Source organism: Cebus imitator, unplaced genomic scaffold (assembly GCF_001604975.1).
Source record: "Cebus imitator isolate Cc_AM_T3 unplaced genomic scaffold, Cebus_imitator-1.0 Scaffold9, whole genome shotgun sequence".
Lineage (NCBI taxonomy): Eukaryota > Metazoa > Chordata > Mammalia > Primates > Cebidae > Cebus > Cebus imitator.
In genome coordinates, this window is record NW_016107324.1 from 4,588,678 (window position 1) to 4,608,036 (window position 19,359).

Below are 19,359 nucleotides of genomic sequence, written 5' to 3' on the forward strand. Positions count from 1 at the left end.
AATGGTTTTTAAAATATCAGATGATTTTCTGAAAGTTAAGAACAGGAATGTCTAACCTTTGCTTTCCTCTCTTCCCACCTAGATTAAGTCATGTGCATGAAGATTTTCTGGCCTTTCCTCTTGCCACAGAGATTCATAGGCTCTGTATCCGAATACTCTTCTAAGACCACTTCCTGCACGCTGATGTAGCGTATCAGGTAGACCAGTTCATTTTCACATCCATTTCCCTCTCAGCTCCTTGAAGGTAAATACATCTTTTTTGCATCTCTATGGTTTGCACTTATAGTACAATGCCTAACATGTAGCTTTATATTTGTGTTTTTCATTTCTTCAATGTCAACAAACCCAGTTCTGACCTGAAACAATATTATTTTTTCAGCATTAGAAAATATCTTATAACAAGTTAATCTTATCAGGTTACAGAGCAAACTGAAATAAATTGACTTCAAGCAGAGAAGAGCTGAGCAATGCTATCAAGGCCAAGATGAAGGACAGTTTCAGAAGATGCTAGATGCATATTATAGGTTTTGAATCGTCTCCTCTCAGGATAGATATACTGACTTTCCAGACCCCAGTACCTTAGAATGTGACCTTATTTGAAAACAAGTTCATCATAGATATAGTTAAGATGAGGTCTGATGGGCATAGGGCATGTCCTTAACCCAGTGTAACTGGCATCCTTAAGAGAAGATGGCCATGTGAAGACACAGACACACAAAGAGAATGCCATGTAATGACAAAGACACAGGTGGAGTTATACAGCTGAAGTCATGGAAATTTCAAAAATTTCCTGAAAAACACTAGAAGCTAGGAAGAGACTAAGGAAGAAAACCTGAGGAGCCTGGCCTGCCAATATCTTTATTTCACACTTCTCATCTCTAGAATGTGAGACAATACATTTCAGGTATTTTGGGCCACTTAGTTTATGGCACTGTGTTATGGCAGCCCCAGGAAAGTTATACAGGAGGGATGGGTCATTAGGAAAACAAAAGAAAGTAGAAAAACAGAAACAGTCTGTAATGCAGAATATATATATATTCTTACTGTAACCTCTGCCTCCTGGATTCAAGCCATTCTCCCACCTCAGCCTCCCAAGTAACTGGGACTACAGGCACACACCATCACACCTGGCTAATTTTTGTGTTTTCAGTAGAGACAGGATTTCACCATGTTGGCCAGTATGGTCTCAAACTCAAGTGATCCACTCGCCTCATCCTCCCAAAGTGCTGAGATTACAGCCATGAGCCACCGCACACAGCCTTATATTTAATGACAATGTTAATACAAATAAAATAACTGTCATTGTCAGAGGACACGCCAGCTGTCATTGTACAATCAAGCACAGGTTTCATACATTAATTGACTCAACAGATCAGTGGACTGATATTACAAGGGTTGTGCAGGTAAACTTTAACAATGGATGCTTTGGAGGGCTCGGGGGATCCCTAGATGAGCATTTGCTAGTTTCTGTGATGTTACTGTTCCCAACATGACACATTGAGCATGGCCTCAAGTGGTTCATAAAATTCCCCCTAAATTTAACACTTATTATCATTGGTCAGTGTGAACTGTTTCCATCACACCGTGGGATAGTATTAACCCTGTCTATTTAACTGAGAAGTAAACTAAATTTGTCATGATTAAATAACTCACCCAAGAGCATGAGTGTCAAAGGTGACAGCCCAGTGAAAAACGAAAACAACTGACCATAGAGATAGGCTCCACGACATCACAGATTCACCCACAGCCTGTGACAAACATGAAAGTTTGTGCTGGGTGTCTGTGCGGTCTCATTGTCAGCAGCGTCATTTTGACCACGGGCACAGTATGTTTTGCTTTTCTATGTAATAAATGTATAGAAAAACTCACAATAACTTATCTCAAAAAAGAAATAAAAATATATTGCTGAAATTATTGATACATTATTCTTGGCGGAGTCCAGCAAAGCCAAGGAAAATCGGATCATATGCTTCTGGCAGGACTGCAACTCTGTTGCAATTTCCTTACCTGTCTGCAAAAACTTGTTAGAGTTTGCAGCATTTTTCTTCATATAACTCGGGTGCTATTCCACACAAAAGCACACATCACCTGGGCATATCAGTGTCAGAATGGTGTGATAACATCCTCTGTGAACTCTCATTTGTAGCTTCTGCCACACACTGAACCCCTGAGAGTTATGCTATTATGAAGTAACTTGGGCTGGACAGTAAATTCAGTAATCATAATCATTGCCACCCCATCTATCCCAACAAACATACAGTTAAACAAAAATGATGTGATTATGAACACAGCTTCAAGAAAAGTCTCAAGATCCCCTGCCATCCAATTGTAGTTCCTAAGCAACCCCGTTCAGCCATCATAGAATTTCTGAATAACCATTGGTCCTTGATTTGGCACTGAGCCTATATTTAGGGAGTAAAGCATTTTTGCTACATGATAAAATTAGATCTTCTACTGAATACTGATGTTGGTTATTTAAAAACTTATTACTATAGCTTCAGATCAACTTCTTGTTCATACTCAAGGATGGGTGTTAAGAAAAAAACAACAGAGAAGTAATATTTCAGAAGACATCTGTCTTATCCTGTTTTGCACTATTACAACAAAAAAACCTGAGGCTGGGTAATTTATAAAGAACAGAAATGGATTTCTCACCATTCTGGAGGTTGGAAAGTCCAAAATCAAGGCACCCTTATTTGATCCAGTGAGGGCGTTCTTGCTGCATCCTCACATGCAGGAAGGCAGAACAGCAAGCTGGCCAAATGTTGTGTGAAGTCTCTTTTAAAAGGGCCTTAATCCCCAGTTGAGAGAGCAGATGTCTTGGCTTAATCACCTTAGAAAAGCTTCACTTGCTAATACTATCATATTGGCAACACCTGAATTTTGAAGCGACTCTTATTTAAACCATAGACGCACCATTTCTTTTACTTTCAATAGGAAGTCTGGTGCAGGGACTTACATGCATTTGTTATATTTATTAGAATCTGTGAATCATCTATTACTGCATTTCATTTATTTGTTTAATGATAAAAAATAATATAAGAGCCTAGAGTATCAGTGTATACATTACTACACATAGTTAATTTTCCAGTTCAGGCAGCATTCATCAGAAAACCTGAAAGAAACCCTGTACAAATCATCAGGAGAATAAATGGTTTCAAAATCTTTACATTTTAATGGACGGCAGGAAAACACCCTTGCTTCGAAATACCAATTTCCAACTTCTGATAGAGATTAAGAACTCTGAGCTGTCAATGACAATCAGAAGGAGAAAAAGAAGCTAAAGTGTACGACTGTCAAAAGGAGAAGATTAACCCAGGTTCATAAGTTTACTCTAGTTTGCACAGAAAGATCGAATGACGAGGCCACTAACCATTCTAAGCAACAAGGAAAATCAACTTGATTGGTCCTTTGTTGTGAAGGCAAACAGTTCCAATCACTCCTGCACAGCAAGTGCACTGGTAGGATCCATGAAGCTAAACCGCAGGATCACTTGAGGCTGCGAGTTTGAGACCAGCCTGGGTAACATAGAGAGATCCCATCTGGACCTGCAGAAGATGCCCTGCACTCTTTCATGGAAGCACTAGGATGCTTGCATCACTTAATTCTGGTCTTTCCTAGAGCTTTGTGATTTGTAATTAAATGCACACTTTTTGTTAGTTTTTCCTTCTCTGTCCCTCTGCTTACAGTGGTGTTTTATTCATCTTTGCAAAGCTAATGCTCTCCATGGAGTCATATGTCTCTAAAGGAATGTATGAAGAATCTAAGCTTTTGGTAACAATAATCTCGAAAATGATACTGTCACTCTTGCCCTTTTAGAGACAATTGTGTTATCATGCTGATAGCTACTATTTATTAAGCCAGAAATTTTGCTTTATCTTATTTTGTCCTCACAACCAGCCTATGTGACAGATGTAATATTTGAAAATTTTACTAATAAACTAAAGCTGCTAATCATAGAACTCTGAATTGCTTATTCTAGAATTAATAATCATATTGGGCACCATTTTTAAAAGCTTCAAGTCTGGAATCAAGTAATAATTGGTCAGGCATAGTGGATCACTTCTGTAATTCCAGTGCTTTGGGAGGCTGTGGCAGGATCACTTGAGGCTGCGAGTTTGAGACCAGCCTGGGCAACATAGAGAGATCCCATCTCTGCAAAAAGTAAAATGTTAGCCAGCTGTGAAGGCATGCACCTGTAGTAGTCCTAGCTACTCAATAGGCTGAGTTGGGAAGGCCGCTTGAGGACAAGAGTTCAAGGCTTAGACGTTGCAGTGAGCTATGGCCATGCCACTACACTCTAGCCTGGGTGACAAAGCAAGACCTTGTCTCTTAAGAACAACAACAAAAAAAATTAGTGGCTCCATTCCTTACTGGCATGACCTTGAACATCATGCTAGAGAGCAAGACCCTTTATACTTCATTCTTCTTATCTATAAAATATGAAAAGAAAGTGCCTATCTCATCAATGTTTTATGAACTAAGATAAATAATGAATATAAAATACTTAAAAGTCTGTACCTGACCATGGCACAAAGTAAATGCCAATACATGGAATTACTCTCTATTTAGTATCCACATTTTCCCAACTGAAAACAACTTTCCATTTTTCCTTATGGAAAAAAAGAGGAAAACACTTAGCAAGGAAAGGATTCCTTACTCATCAATGCCTTGTTTGTGGTTGGAAGGGCTGAATACTATACTTGTGAAAAACCACAAATAATTATGCTCTCAGCATTGACTAGATCGGGGGGAAAAAAAGAGAATTATGCCCAACTATACAATAACCTCAAAAGGAAGGCCTGGAAGACATGGTCACCTTGAGCCTTTACAAAGGAATTCACCCAATCTTTCCTCATTCTTGAAATTGAGGTGGGCCATCTGAGACCATTCAACTCCTCATTTTCAGAAATAAGCTGTTCCATTGTACACAGTTAGAGAAATAAAAGACAGCTGTCAAATAATATCTCCATATCAAATAGCAAGATGCACAATGAACAATTAGCCTTTGTCTGAAATCTACAGGTTGCCACTGCAGATTGAGCTGGCTCCACAGGCTCATGGATTCAGAAAGATTAGTTTATTGTTATAGGTCTTTTGTTGCCATAAAAGCACCTGGTAATGTACAGCATTTTTCAAAACTGTTATCAAATACTTGGCTGGTTTATTTGTGGATCAATGAGTAGTCTGGCTCGCACAGAAAAAAAGCATCACTTCGTTATAAGGAAGTGCTTGGCATGGCTTTAGTCTTAAACCCAACCATCTCTGAAAATGTCAAATGTTCTTCTTGTGAAAAATCAAATGTCTCTAGGCAAAAGAGGGCTTATAATAAGAAGACAGAAGAGGAAGGAAAACTTGGGAAAGAGATGACATATTATGAGCTGCCTTAATGCAACCAATGTCCCGGTGTTCTGCGGCCTGCATTCCTTTGACAAGGCCTGCTCAGACAGCCCATGACCTGGATTCATTCTTCTCATGTTGATGTCATCTTAACCTGAATCCAGATCTTGATTTGTCCTATAAAATGTATCCGGCTTTTGTTTCTGGCAGGAACCACAGTTTCCATTTTGTTTTTGAACTCAGTGGATCTCTTGTTGTATTTTCTTTTCTAGGACTATCCCAATTTGACAAATCATGAATTCTCATTTGAGGTTTTTACCAAAACGTGAGTGTTTGAACAGTTCATCTGTCTACAAGATTATGATCAATCAATTTTCAAACTTGCCAGCAATTTATATGCTTTTTGAAACCATATGTATCCTAGTACCATATGGAAAGAACCGTGTCTGTGTATGAGAATATTTTATCCTTTGCCTTTATCTGAGGTACTTTAAATGCTCTTTGTAAACCCACATTTGAGATGATATCTTTAACAGAGCTTACTCCCATATTCAAAATATCTTTTAGAGGACACTCTGTTAAATGAAAACAAGGCTTACACTAATTTGACATCCACAGAAAGGGCATTATAGCATGTGACGTTCCCTTGGTATTCCTAGACAATTAATCTTAATTACTTTTACCAGTTAAGAACATTTTATTTAAATGAGTCACAGCTCATCTGGTGTTCATTTTTAGTTGATAAAAGATGTAGATATTGCTTTGGTCAAATATGGAGTCCCCGGGACTTACAATTAAACTGATGATTTCTCTTTGTCTTTGCTTTATAGGAGCCAAAACTAATGCAGTTCCATCTCTCCTTAATGGGCAGAAGAGCTACACTGTTTTTGGTGCACCTAGAGATAAAATTATTGGTTTTGGAGTACCCTCACTGAGTCCAGGTCTCATAACTTTTAAAAAAATATTACTAAATTAAGGGGAATTGAAGCAGTAAAAGTTATGACCACAGACTTTGTTATCCAAACTGAACTGGGTCAGCCTGCCTGACATAGCAAAGCTAAACCCTGACATCAGGACTGCCACGAGAGAAGGTGAGGCATTTATTGCAGGGCACCAAGCAAGGAGAACTAGGCACTAGGCAGTTCATTCTTTGTTTTTTTTGGAGACAGAGTTTCGCTTTTGTTACTCAGGCTGGAGTGCAATGGCGCAATCTCGGCTCACCACGACCTCCGCCTCCTGGGTTCAAGCAATTCTCCTGCTTCAGCCGCCCAAGTAGCTGGGACTACAGGAGTGTGCCACCATGCCCAGCTAATTTTTGTATTTTTAGTAGAGACGGGGTTTCACCATATTGACCAGGATGGTCTCGATCTCTTGACTTCGTAAGCCACCCACCTTGGCCTCCCAAAGTGCTGGGATTACAGGCTGAGCCACCGTGCCCAGCTGGCAGTTCATTCTTAAGACATCATCTCCTCAATGGCTTACAGGTAAGGGTTTTTAAAGGGAGTAGAGGTAGAGGTTATAGGCAAAGTCATTCATCAACACGTAAAGACTGTACATTGGTTTGACCTCTCGAAGTGGGAGGCCACAGGTCTACAAATTGGCGGTCAACAGAAAAGAATGTTAGCTCTGGCTCGTGAGAATAACCTCCTCCACACCCCTTAGAAAGAAGTTTAGAACCAAGAACAGTGATCAGAGTTCAGTCCTCAGTTTCCCTAGCATCTGAGGTCTATGTGCCAGTGGATCACTTCAGTGGGGATCCAGTTTTCCAAAAACAATTCAGGGACATGTGTTAAGATGCTACCTTTAGTTTCTACAGGAAAACCCAATCATCGTGTGACCTTAACTTCCTTGGCTGTTGTATTAAGGTATTATTATTGTCTTTCTTATCAAGTTGCTATTTACTTCTCAAGTGTAGCTAGATGCCTGAAATTTCACTTGGAGGATCCCAGCATTTCTTTCTTTCTATGCTTGGGGAGTTCCACAGCCCCTAAGAGGGGCTCCTGTTCTGTCTCAATTAGAATCACCTGGGAGCTTATAAAATACATCCAAGCCCATGAAGCACCTCTGGAGGTTCTGAACCCTTGGGTCTGATAGGTGTGAACATCTGGAAGTCCGGATTCTAAAGGACTATGGATGGCCAGCCCGAAGAAGTGCTGCTGGACTAAAGGAATTGCGGTCGGAGTTTCCCACTTGGATCTCCACTGCACTTATGAACTGGCACATGAAGTAAGAGCCAACACCCCAAATTTTAACTAAACCCTCAATCACCCATCCCCACAAACTCCAAACCAATAGTTGCTTCAAGTAGTTAAGTGAGAAAAGCTATTAAGCCTATAGTGACCCCAACCTGAGGGAATGGAGTATTCCATTGTGAATAAAAACTGAAATGATATTAAGATGAGAGTTCTTAATCACTTAACTGATTCTGTTCTTGTGACTGAAAAGAACCAGAAAGGCCAAGGCCTTGTTTGAAGTTTCATCTGTGGGAGAGTTTGATCATTAGTTGTTAGGTCTTAGACCAGAGTTATTTATTCCTGTTTTTTTTCCATTGCACATAGAGGAAGAATGTCTGTTCTCATTTCAGTATTCAACAGGACTTCTGTAAGAATCAAGTAGGTGTCTGTAGAATCTGAGAAATGATGCTATTGCCTCACAAAGAATGAAAACCCAACCATATTAGGTCCTGATGTTTGACTCAGTGTATTATTTAACAAAACTTTAAGGAAATTCCTGAGTGAGAGTAGAGACAGTGGAAATCAAAAGAAGCCCTAAGGCACTGGGGAAAGTATTGATAGAAGTCATGATAAGAAACAGATACCAAGAGTTAAAAAATCTAAAAATGTAACCAACTAAGCAAATAAGTGTGACGGTTGGCCAAAGACAGGATGCTTGTGCTCTGGTCCCTTTCCTGTTGTTCAGAGGATTCTGGCTGGGCATGGGGCCATGGGTGGGGATGGGGAAATGTGTGGGGAAGGGTCAGGATCATTGTCCATACATGCATATTCAGTGATATCATTTTCATTCAAAAATTATCTATTATAGTGTATAAATTTGAAATATACAAACGTTTATATTCAGTTTTGTTTTTAAGAAAAATAAATTGCCTTTGATCTGAATCATGAAAAGCCTAATATAATTGTTTTCTTTTCTAGCATTTGTAGTTTAGGGTAGTTTATTTTAATTTTCATTTCTGTCCCCAGTGTAGCTACTCAGAAGTTCTTTAGAATGTCTAGGCTGAGGAAAAAGTAACCTTTATAAAATGGGATGGAATCAATAGTAATGTCATAGATCATTTCAAATGCTGGATAATTTTTTTAAGGTTGATTTATAACCGGAAAAACATCCAGAGAAGCCCAGGAAATCAAGGCCATTGCATCACTCAAAAACTTTCCATTTTTTTAAGAATGAGGAAAGATGACATGCATGTATCCAGAAACAGCAGATGTAATGAGACAAGAAATGAGACAAGAGTGGTTTTCCTGTCCAAGAATGGAAACCTCTCCCAGGCTTTTATAATAACATAGTAAATGATAGCTTTTAGGGAGCAATGAGTAGGTAGCAGAGAAAACTCCTGAAGCGTGTAGTAATAGCATGCTTCAAGAAAACTGAATAGTAGCAGACAGTTTAGTTACAACACTCCCCCATAGACACACCATAAAGAAGTATGTGTGTCAAGAACCTTTTTGTTTCTGGAATTTGAAATATTTCCTCCTAATCCCCAGGGAGTCCACATTATTATTATTGTATTACATGGTTTACATTCTTGATTTTTTTTTACCCTCCTTGGGCAGAAAAAGGTGATTCGCTTGCTCAAGGTGATTTAATAACCTTAAATTAGCCAAAACCAATAATCCAAAATGCCAACATGAAGACATGGTAACTCTGCTGTTCCAAGTTCCTGAGGGAAAAAAAATATATATATATAAAATTTATATATATATAAATTTAATGGCCCATACATATAAATATATATATATACATATAAATATATATATAAATATATATAAAAATATATATTAAAATATATATAAAAATATATATATACATATATATATACATATAAATATATATATATATATATTTTTATGTATGGGCCATTAAATTTCCCTTACTCTTGAGGTTTAGAGGGGCTATGGAAAATTGCAAGGATTTTTCAGTCCTTTACAGTTATGGTTCTAGCAGTATCCGTAGTCCCTATTTTGCAGTTTTTTGTTTTTTTGTTTTTTGTTTTGTTTTGTTTTGTTTTTATCAGCATTGAGACTTTGCCTAGAAACTTATCTTCACTTCCAGAGTTTTGGTGACCTCGTCAGAGGAGTGAAACCAGTAATTCTCTGCTTCATGGTTAGACGTGGAATGCTCTTAGCTCTTCTCAATGGATAGGTGATAGAGATGATTGAGGTGCTGGTGTTACAGAAAACTAGAGTTGGTCAGTAGTTAAAATGGTAAAAACGGATTTTATTCAGGAACAATTGCAATAGGGGAAAATAGACCTTGGATAAAACTAGGCTCAATATTACAAAGATAACAAGGAGATTTATAACCAAAGAACAGATTGTGAGGGAAGGATGTTCAGTGGATAAGAAAATTACTAAGAGGTGACATCAAGGGCAGAGAGAATTCTTGCTAAACTTAGTTAACAGAATTCTTGCTGAAGGCAGGGCAGAGTGATCAGATATCATTGGGGAATGATGGGAAATGAATAATTTAATAAGATATTGAGGGGAGAGCATACATCAAGGGTAGGGAATACTCTCTAAACTGACTTAGCAGGATTATTCCTGAAACTGAGTGATATAGGCCCAATAGGCCCAATAAGATTGATGCTGAAGCCCTAGGTCCAGGCCTATTTGAGAATAGGGCTCAGAGGAACTGACTGAAGTTTGATTAAGGAGAAAGACTTTGTCTATGGGAAGAAACCAGACAAGAGTCAGAGAATCTGGGTGTTAGTCCTCTCCACATAGGGGCTAGGAGAAGACTCCCAGCCATATGATTCCAACTCTTTCCCTGTCACTCTTATTTTAGGTGAAAATGACCAAACTGGATAAAAAGGATGGGATAGATTAGATATCCATTCAATTTTCCCGTGATTCTGATGGTTGTTTGATACATCTCCCCTGCCTCCTCACCCCAGCCCGATGCCAGGCATCTTTCAATGAAATTTCTCTAGTTATCAGAGACCTCTTATTTTTACCCACCTGGCAAGCCTACTCATGGCCAGAAAGCAAGAAATTTCACCAACACTTCGATTTACTCAGGGAAGTTCTAGAGAAGAAACTTCTGTCAAGGGAAGTAGTCATAAACTTGATTCAACTTTCTGGGGAATAGACTTTTTTCCAATCTGGCTTTGCCAAACTTTTTATTCCAAGCTGGTCCTTTGACTATTTCTCAAATTGTTCAGGGTTGGTAGGAAATAACAAGTATGATTAATGAGCACTCCTTAAAACCAAAAATGACAAGAGGAGATTTTTGATAATGTTCTTTCCTTTCGTTGTGCTCCTCTTGCCAAGGATAAAACCCATGAACAGTCCTTTGACAAATGCATGGTGTCAGTTGAAAACGGAGTTGGGTTGAAGCATCTATTCAACACAGCAAATCTACCATCACCTTAAAGCAGCACCAGCACAAGTGTCTTTCCATACTGGTGAGTCAGCCCTATTGTCTTTGTATATGTAGGAAAAGATTGCTATTGTTACACAGAAATCTAAGAAATACAGAGAGAATTCAAAGTTCCATTGAAATCTATCATTATTGAACAAAATCTCAAATCTAGATGTTTTTTACATTAAATGAGGAAACACATTTAACTACCCCCCAGGTTAATGTATATATATTCCTTGCATGCCCTGAAATTTCTCTGGGAGCAAAAGGTAAAAACTTATTTTGAAAACCCTAATTTGCATTGCTAATTTTTCAAAACATATGTATTTTGTTAACACTACCAATGTTAACAATGAAAATGTTTACTTAATGATATAAAAGAACACCCAAGAAAATGTCTAATTTCCAGGAAGAAATGGGTTCTAAAAATAAAATCAAATGTATGCCTAAGCTTTTTTTGTATTAGGTTATTAAAATGGTACAGTGTATATTGTCCCAAATGTCTTTGATGATTTCCAATGGTGATTACATCTTTGCTGCTTCTATTTGTGAAAAATGCAGAAACAAGAGTTATAAGTAAGATGAAAAAATTGTAAATGCAACAGAGAAACTGCATAGGAGGTCTTTTTGGCATAACTTAGCTTTAAACTGTGCCACCCAGATCAGTAAGGCATCTCTGTTATTCTGAAATTTGTGTGCTTGGAAACTTCAAGGAAAAAAAAAAGCTTTTTATTTCTGGAGTTGAGACTGTTAACAGGAAACAAGGGTTCAGCCAGTAGAAAAGCACTTTTTTTTTTCTGACACAAATTTTGCCTTTGTGCCTTGATTGACAGCCATCCCACTGTCTATAAACAATCTACGAGTTACCCCGAATCACCATTCAGTTCCTGCCTCCAACATTTAAACATCGAGTGGTTTTGCGCTCAATAAAATTCCTTTTCATTTTGCCCTAGGTTGCCATGTCTCTTCAAACAGAGACAGAAAAGCCGAGGTCTGTGTCAGACAGATTTTAATTTTCAGTCCTCATCCATTTGGGGGAACTAGACGCAGGCAAACAGACTCTAGCCCAAAGCCTAGCAACCTGTAGTTTAAACAGCCAATGCATATGAGTCCCGGGATGGGGGCCTGGACCTGTTCACACATGAATAAAGAAGATTAAGATTTCCTTTCAAAGACGTGAAACCTTTTTGACAGCCAGTGTCAACAGCACTGTCTGCCTTCAATGTAAACCAGTCTTCTAGCACAGATTCCCACAGGGAGGTCCTGCTGATTAGCATGCTCCACACCACCATTCCATGTCGGTATTTAATTGAAGAATAAGGCTGTAAAGTTTTGCAAACTCTGACTTATCCACAAAGAAAGGATAACTTACAGGAATTGTTGAAAGAAAATACCAGTGAACATGAACACCTACAGAGAGCATTTAAAAAGTGGAATAACCGAGCAGGGGAATGAGGAACAACAGTGATTTCTATTATCTAATTGCAGAGAAGTTAACAAAAGTTTCCTAGTCAAAATACATGTTTTGAAGTCATAAAAAAACCAGTTCCTACTCTTAGAGGGAAAAAAGGTATAACTTTCTTCTCAAATCATTTTAAAAGTATGTTAAAGAATAACAAAAGTTTCCTAGTCAAATACATGTTTTGAAGTCATAAATCAGCTCCTACTCTTAGAGGGAAAAATGGTATAACTTTCTTCTCAAATTTTTTAAAGTGTGTTAAAGAATAAGCATTTATCCTGAAGACAAATATAAATTGGCAAATAAATACTATTTGCCTTTGCAGTTCAGGGGAAATCTTTATTCATAAATATTCAAAAATTTTAAATATGACTTCTTTTCACATGAGCATTTGATAATGTTAAATGAAATGGACTAGGCCTCCATTAAATAGCGAGTTCTATATCACATTGCATGTTCTTAGGATGAGCCAAAAGAAGGGATAAAGTTATGTCTACAAATGCCAGCCTCACCAGTTTAATTATCTCACTTCAATTACAAGTTCAAACACTTACATGAGTTAAAATACAGACCATTTCTGCTTTGAAATGATATGCAACTATTAAATTACATGTACAGAATCATTTTGGGATGAGTTAGAATAGCTAGTTACAAGAACATATCTGTTTTTTATTATGCGACAAATGTTTATGCAATTTGATGTCAACTGTTTATTCTTCAAGTCTGGATAAGAAAGTGAAGCAAAATGTGCTACCCGCATATATAGATGCCGTGTTTCCTTACCATTGACACATACACCTTGAGTTGCTTTTCCAGTGCTGGTTAAAGGTTTGCACTGATCTATCCATTTGTATTCATTTACTACATGTTTGTTTGCTGGGGACATTCTTATGCCAGGGATTTGGGCAGAGGGTGGGAATGGAGGCTGTGCTGTCCTGGAGCCAGCTCCTGCAGGCTTGCAGAGCCAACTGTGCACGTCTCTTCCCAGCTCCAGCTGTGTTCGGTGTCACCACAGCTACCAGGATCATCAATTGGTAACCTGAAATCAGATATGGTGGGAGTATTTACACCACAGAAATTATCTACTACTCTAAAGCAGGGCTTCTTTTGATAGTCAGTTGTTAAACATTTATTAGCATCTCAATAGATAGTGAGGTGAGTGAAAAAGGCTTCTGCCTTCTTCGGGTCCTATGGCCAGGTGTTACCTCTTTAACTTTGCAAATAGTGTATTCGGAAATAGTGGTGAATTTGTGGCAATAGAGCAGAAGAAACTACAGAGAGAGTGAATCTGAAGTTTTTATCTCTGGGACTTGGGCAGAGCTGGTACAAGGCCAGACTGTATGTAAATAAGAATCAGAGCTGGATAAGATGGCAGGAACTGGGGATCAAATCAAGGTTTGGATTCCTCAAGACCAGGATGAGGCTTAAGCCAGAGTGAATTCTCAAGTAGGAGACAAACATGGGGAAAGAGAAAAGACACCAGGTCTGAGCTATGCAAGATAAGGTGGCCTGGAAAAGCTAAATGTTTAAGCCTGTCTTAGGTCAACGCTCTCTGATCATTTTCATGTCTAACATACTTTGGCTGCCAGTTAGCTAACTTCTATCCTTTTCCTTTGGTTAAAGGTTTGCATGGCAAGGGGTGCTCTAGAGCAGTGGCTCTCAAACCTTACCATGTAAGTCTTGTTATCAATAAAATACAGATGGCAAGGGCTTGGCCCCAGAGTCTTTGATTTGGTAGGTCTGGAGTAGGGCCCAGGGAATTTGCATTTCTAACAAGCTATTAGGTAACTATGATGCCCCTGTTTAAGAGATGACACTTTGAGAACCTCTGCTCTAGGATTGGATCAAACATCTCAGCTTCACTTACTTCAGAAGAGCAATTACTTTTGCACCACATGGCATCATAACTATCTTTCATTTATGCATCAATGTCTGTAAAAACCCTTCCCAGCTACATGGGAGCATAAGAAATAGTTAACTGTTTCTAATAAGATCCTTCATCATTACCATTTGGTCTTTGTGGGGAGATGCTATTTTGGGATACATCTACACAATTCTTTGAACTTGACAGCCTCAGATAATTGCCTAGAACAAATAAACGCTTTTGTGCTATATAAAATACTTTATATACAAACACAAAATACACACACAAAATACTTTATTGCAAGAACAGCCGTCACAAACTGCATTCTTGTGCCTGAGTATTGCTGTTATTGCCTAGAAAAAGGGAACCACGTAAACATGCAACAAATCAGCAATCACTTTCTTCAGTTAGCTTCCCAGAGTTGTTTTTCTTATTTGGTTTTGTTTCTTGTTTTCTTTAGAGACAAGGTCTTGCTCTGTCACCCAGGCTGGAATGCAGTGCCATCAGAGCACAGTAAGTTCCTGCAGGCTTCAACTCCTGGGCTCATGCAGTACTCCTGTCTCAGCCTCCTGAGTGGCTGGGGCTTTTTTTTTTGTTGGGGTCTCACTGTGTTGCCTAGCCTGGTCTTGAACCCAGAGCTGTATTTTTATGCCAGCCCTGGAAACATAATAGCAATCAGCTGTAGTCATAGTCACTGCAACATAGATCATTAAAAAAGTATATTGATAACTACATAAATAATTAGGAAATACTCATTTTATGACCTGGAAAGTGTGATTTAACATGATTATGCAGAAAGACAAACAGGCTAACCTCTACTAATATGCTTTTACACCTTTCTGTACCTCACTTCTCACTGAGTTCTAGCCAGTTCATCTCAGTAGTCACAGAACTGGGTCTCAGACAAGGGAGACCTCATTTGTAATAAGGGACTGTTAGTGTTGTTTCAATTAAGTGGCTATCACTAGGGCCCTATCATCAAAATAGCAGCCCCATGGCCTATCATTCCACCATTACAACTGATTCTTTTGGAGTTGCAAGATGCATTCATCTTAGAAGTTGTCTACACCTTTAGATGTGAATGCCTTCTGGGAATTCTCAGCTTGAAGTTGGATATTAGCTCAAAGGCAAACATAACCTGCCTCACAAAGCTGGTACTTCCTGTACAGACACAGAGTCTTTACACCTCTATCAATTTGTGCCAAGGAATAACTCATGATTAACCACAATTCTTTCTAAAAGTAAATACATTTTAAGTCTTTTGCAAAAAAGAAAAAAAAAGTCATATATAAGACTAAAAAAGAAATCTGACATTTTTGCTGATCTGATTTTTTTTAAACTCTGAATATACAGGATATTATGAAAAAAATTAGCAAGTAAACTGAACGAAAAAAGAAGAGGGAACACTATTAACTAGAAATAAACAAGGCCAGAGAAGGATAACTGAGATTATAATAATCAACAATGACAGCATCAAAGAAATGCCTCTTAAGTTAGACTGTATACAATATTGATGCAGAATCTTTATAAATGTCTGTGTAACAGATGCTGCTTGAGAAATATTCAGAGTCCGAACCTGGGGTGCTATTCTACACATTTTTTGCTGCATTCACTATCAGCATAAAATACATAATAAAATATTTTACAGCCTCAGTTTTACTGGAAATCATTTTAATTTAGGTTAACTTGAGAAAATTAAAACAAGCAGCTATTTATGTTATGGACATGTTGTATAGAATTTCATGAATGAAATTTTAATTGATAACACATTTTTCATCCAATTCACATCATTTCATATGTTTCACAAATAGAAGTCAACTCATATTCTAATTTACTGAAATAAATATGTCTAGACACTGAAAGATTATAAGGAAACATACAAAGATAAGTATAGCAGATACACAAACACTCTGAAATTAATTCTATTCTCTCAGATTTCATTTATTTATAGGAGCTCATTTTCAGGCTGAAGAGTGGGATCTGGTAGCAGTCAGAGACTTGTCATTTTAAAACATAATTCCTATCACAAATAAAAGCCTTTTTTATCCATTTCAAAAATTTGTTCTAGTGAATTAAATCAACTTAGAGAGCCATTGGTATTGTTCTACAATTCACATAACCTTATAAAACATGACTCCTTCAATGTGGTTCATGAATGGCCTCTCATTTATGGATCTGGGAGAAGTCATAAAATCAGAAGGAAAGAAGGTGGTTTGTTCCCCCTCAAAGTTGAGGCTCACACGGCTAAAACACCTCACTTTTCACTATGGAGATTTTCTTTTTCTCCAGACAACATGTTGGTTCTTTCCACACAATCTGGGAGCTCTATCTCTCAAGCTCTGTCTCCTTCCTTATCTGCACTTGGGGTAGCGTGGGGAATGGTAGTGGAGTGGAGGGGGCTGTACGTGTAAATGGTCCACTCCAGATTGCTGAAGAGAGAGCTAATTGCTCAACTTTCATAAATTTTGCAAGTTGACTCTTAAAGACAGCTATTTCAAAAGTTGAATTATAAAAACATTAAATGAATTATATATTAAAGAGTAAATGGATTATAAATTAATAAAAGTAAAATGAATTATATATTTATTATATAAAATGAATTACATGCTAAAGATAACAAACCCACAAAACATCACTTTCCATTTAGTTTTTTTCATTTTCCTGTTGCCTATGCATTAGGTTCTAGGGTACCATTTCAGCTTTTGAAGCTGAAATGAGACTATTTTCTCTAAGTTAGGTGATTATTGGTGATTTCTTTCTTACACTGCATTTATTCCCTTTCCTTCTGATTTTTAGGGGTGTCATCTTTACCCTCCATCACAAAATATGTATTTTAAGAAAAATTTTCTTAGCTTTAAATGAATTGATAAGCAGGACAAGAAGAAAGCCAAGGACTTAATTTTCAGGATTAAAAGTGTTTTTTTCTTTCTCTTCCAAGTCCCAGCAGTAGAAGCATTTGAGTTCTGCGGAAATTACTAAAGTGGTTCAAATGTGGGCAGTCAGGACACTCAGCCCACCATACTTAACCCAAAGGCTAAATCTCAGTCTGACGGAGAGGTGGAGCACTCAGAGCTAAAACTTTCAAGAATTCCCAGAACCTCATATCAAATGCTTCTTTGTTTTACCTCCTGTTGAAGTATATCCTCATCTGTCTCAGTGCCCATAAGTATACAACACTGCAAATTGTGTTTAACTTCATTTGCAATTAATTTAATGCATTTTGTATGCAACATTTCTGCTAGGAAATAGTATTAGTCTCTCCTCAAACTAAAATTCATTGCAAAAAGGTAATTCACTCAAGAAAAATAATGATGATTTTCTTCAAACACCTTTGATGTCATTCAACAGTCATACCCAACGGGTAAAAGTTAGAGTTCAACTTTTAGCTTGCATTTCTTCCTAACCAAACATCTCAAGTTCAAAACATAAAGCAGATTGCTTTGTGCAGTTGTTATCACTGCCACATCAATGGTCACCTACACTTCCTGAGCCCCATGTAGAACTCTCAGAGAAGCATTGTGTATTTGTCAATATCCTGGAGTTTCGAAACTCCCAAGTGTTGCCACCATTTGACCTGAAATTTCCTCTCTTCTCAGATTCCTGCCTCTAAACACAAAACAAACAAACCTTTAAACTTAGCTCATGTGTGAATTTTTAGGGTCATTTGTTTCATAGCCAAAAAGACTTTAAGTCTCTTTGCTAAATTTTGATTTACCCAAGGCCAGTAGCCTGAACTCAACTTTAGCAGTCCCAGGGCTCAGTAGACTTGCCCTGTAGATTCTGTAATTGGATATTTATATTCCATGCATTTCTTCTTTCAGAGCATAGCAGAAGTATAGGATAATACCTTAGTTGAATATTGGCCTTAAAATAGCTGTTCATTTGTAGTACTCATAGGAACCTGAAACTATTCACATTCAGCCGACATTTCATTAGGCAGGATGCTGCCTGCTAATTCACATTTGCCTGGGATTGCTCCTCAGAGTTCAGATTTAATTTTGATAATATAAACTCTATCATTTAATAAATAATAAGCAGCAAAAATTAAAACAATTATTATAGGGCATTTTGAATGAAAAAAACAATATGCTACATTAAGTTTTCGGGCTCCTCGATATCTTAGCCTATATTGCCTTTGGAAAGAAGCAATCCTTAGATAAAAAAATAGAATACTTTAAAGTTTCTCTCCTTTTCATTAGTGCATAAAACTGAGACAGGTATTGTCATTCTTGCCACTGACTCAGTGACATGTCAGAAACAGTGAAGTCTTAAATATATTCCTCAAAATTTCAGCTGCCTATATATAGCATAAAATTAATTGCATTTAGAAAATAAAGTTCTGTTCTCTTAGCAATTTTCAAGTAGATCTTAAATGTTCTCAACACAAAAAGATTAGTATGTGAGGTGCTAGATATTATAATTAGCTTGATTTAATCATTTCACAATGTATACCTTCAATTATACCTTAATAAAGCGAAAAAAATAAATTAACTTAAAATTTTAAAATAAAAAAGGTCAAAGTTTTGACTGCTATCACATTTGAATAACTTGTGTATGGCTTTATTTAGGTAAATGATCAACATTTTATTCATTCAACAAATATAAACAGAAGCCAAAATGTGAAAGATATTGTGAAATATATCAAATGGGATCAGAAGCTACAAAAGAAGCTTGTATTCATTGCACCTGTTTAAATATCTCAACTAGAGCTCTCTAATTCAGTTTCATTAGAAAACTACATATGATCTTCTGAAACTATGTGTGGTAAACTTCAAATATAAATCAACTAAAACTTTGAGAATATGGATAAATACTTTTTATTCATGTTTCTTAGGAAAATGACATTTAAAATGGGTTTTTAAATCATCTGAAAGTAGAATTCTGGAAAAAAGAAGGCAGTTGAAAGATTCAAGACGAGGAATCACAGTTTTGTGGGTAGTCCAGATAGAGCAAACCACCCTGAGTCTGAGTTTTTCATTATCACCACAACCCATCAGGGCACTCCTAGCGGGGCCTCAAAGTCTTCACTCCCTGGCTTGGCATAACACTATAAGGGCTTCCTTCAGAACTGAAAGAACTACATTGGCTTCTTAGAAAC

General features: G+C 37.4%; 1 long non-coding RNA gene across 1 annotated transcript in view; it reads left to right on the plus strand.

The window, feature by feature from the left end:
- Positions 1–18,712, plus strand: part of LOC108315460 — a 190,636-nt gene extending 171,924 nt beyond the window's left edge. The window contains exons 4-5 of the long non-coding RNA XR_001829942.1: positions 6,171–6,281; positions 17,058–18,712. This is a non-coding gene — a long non-coding RNA (uncharacterized LOC108315460). The remainder of the gene's footprint in view (positions 1–6,170; positions 6,282–17,057) is intronic.
- Positions 18,713–19,359: the final 647 nt, after the last annotated feature.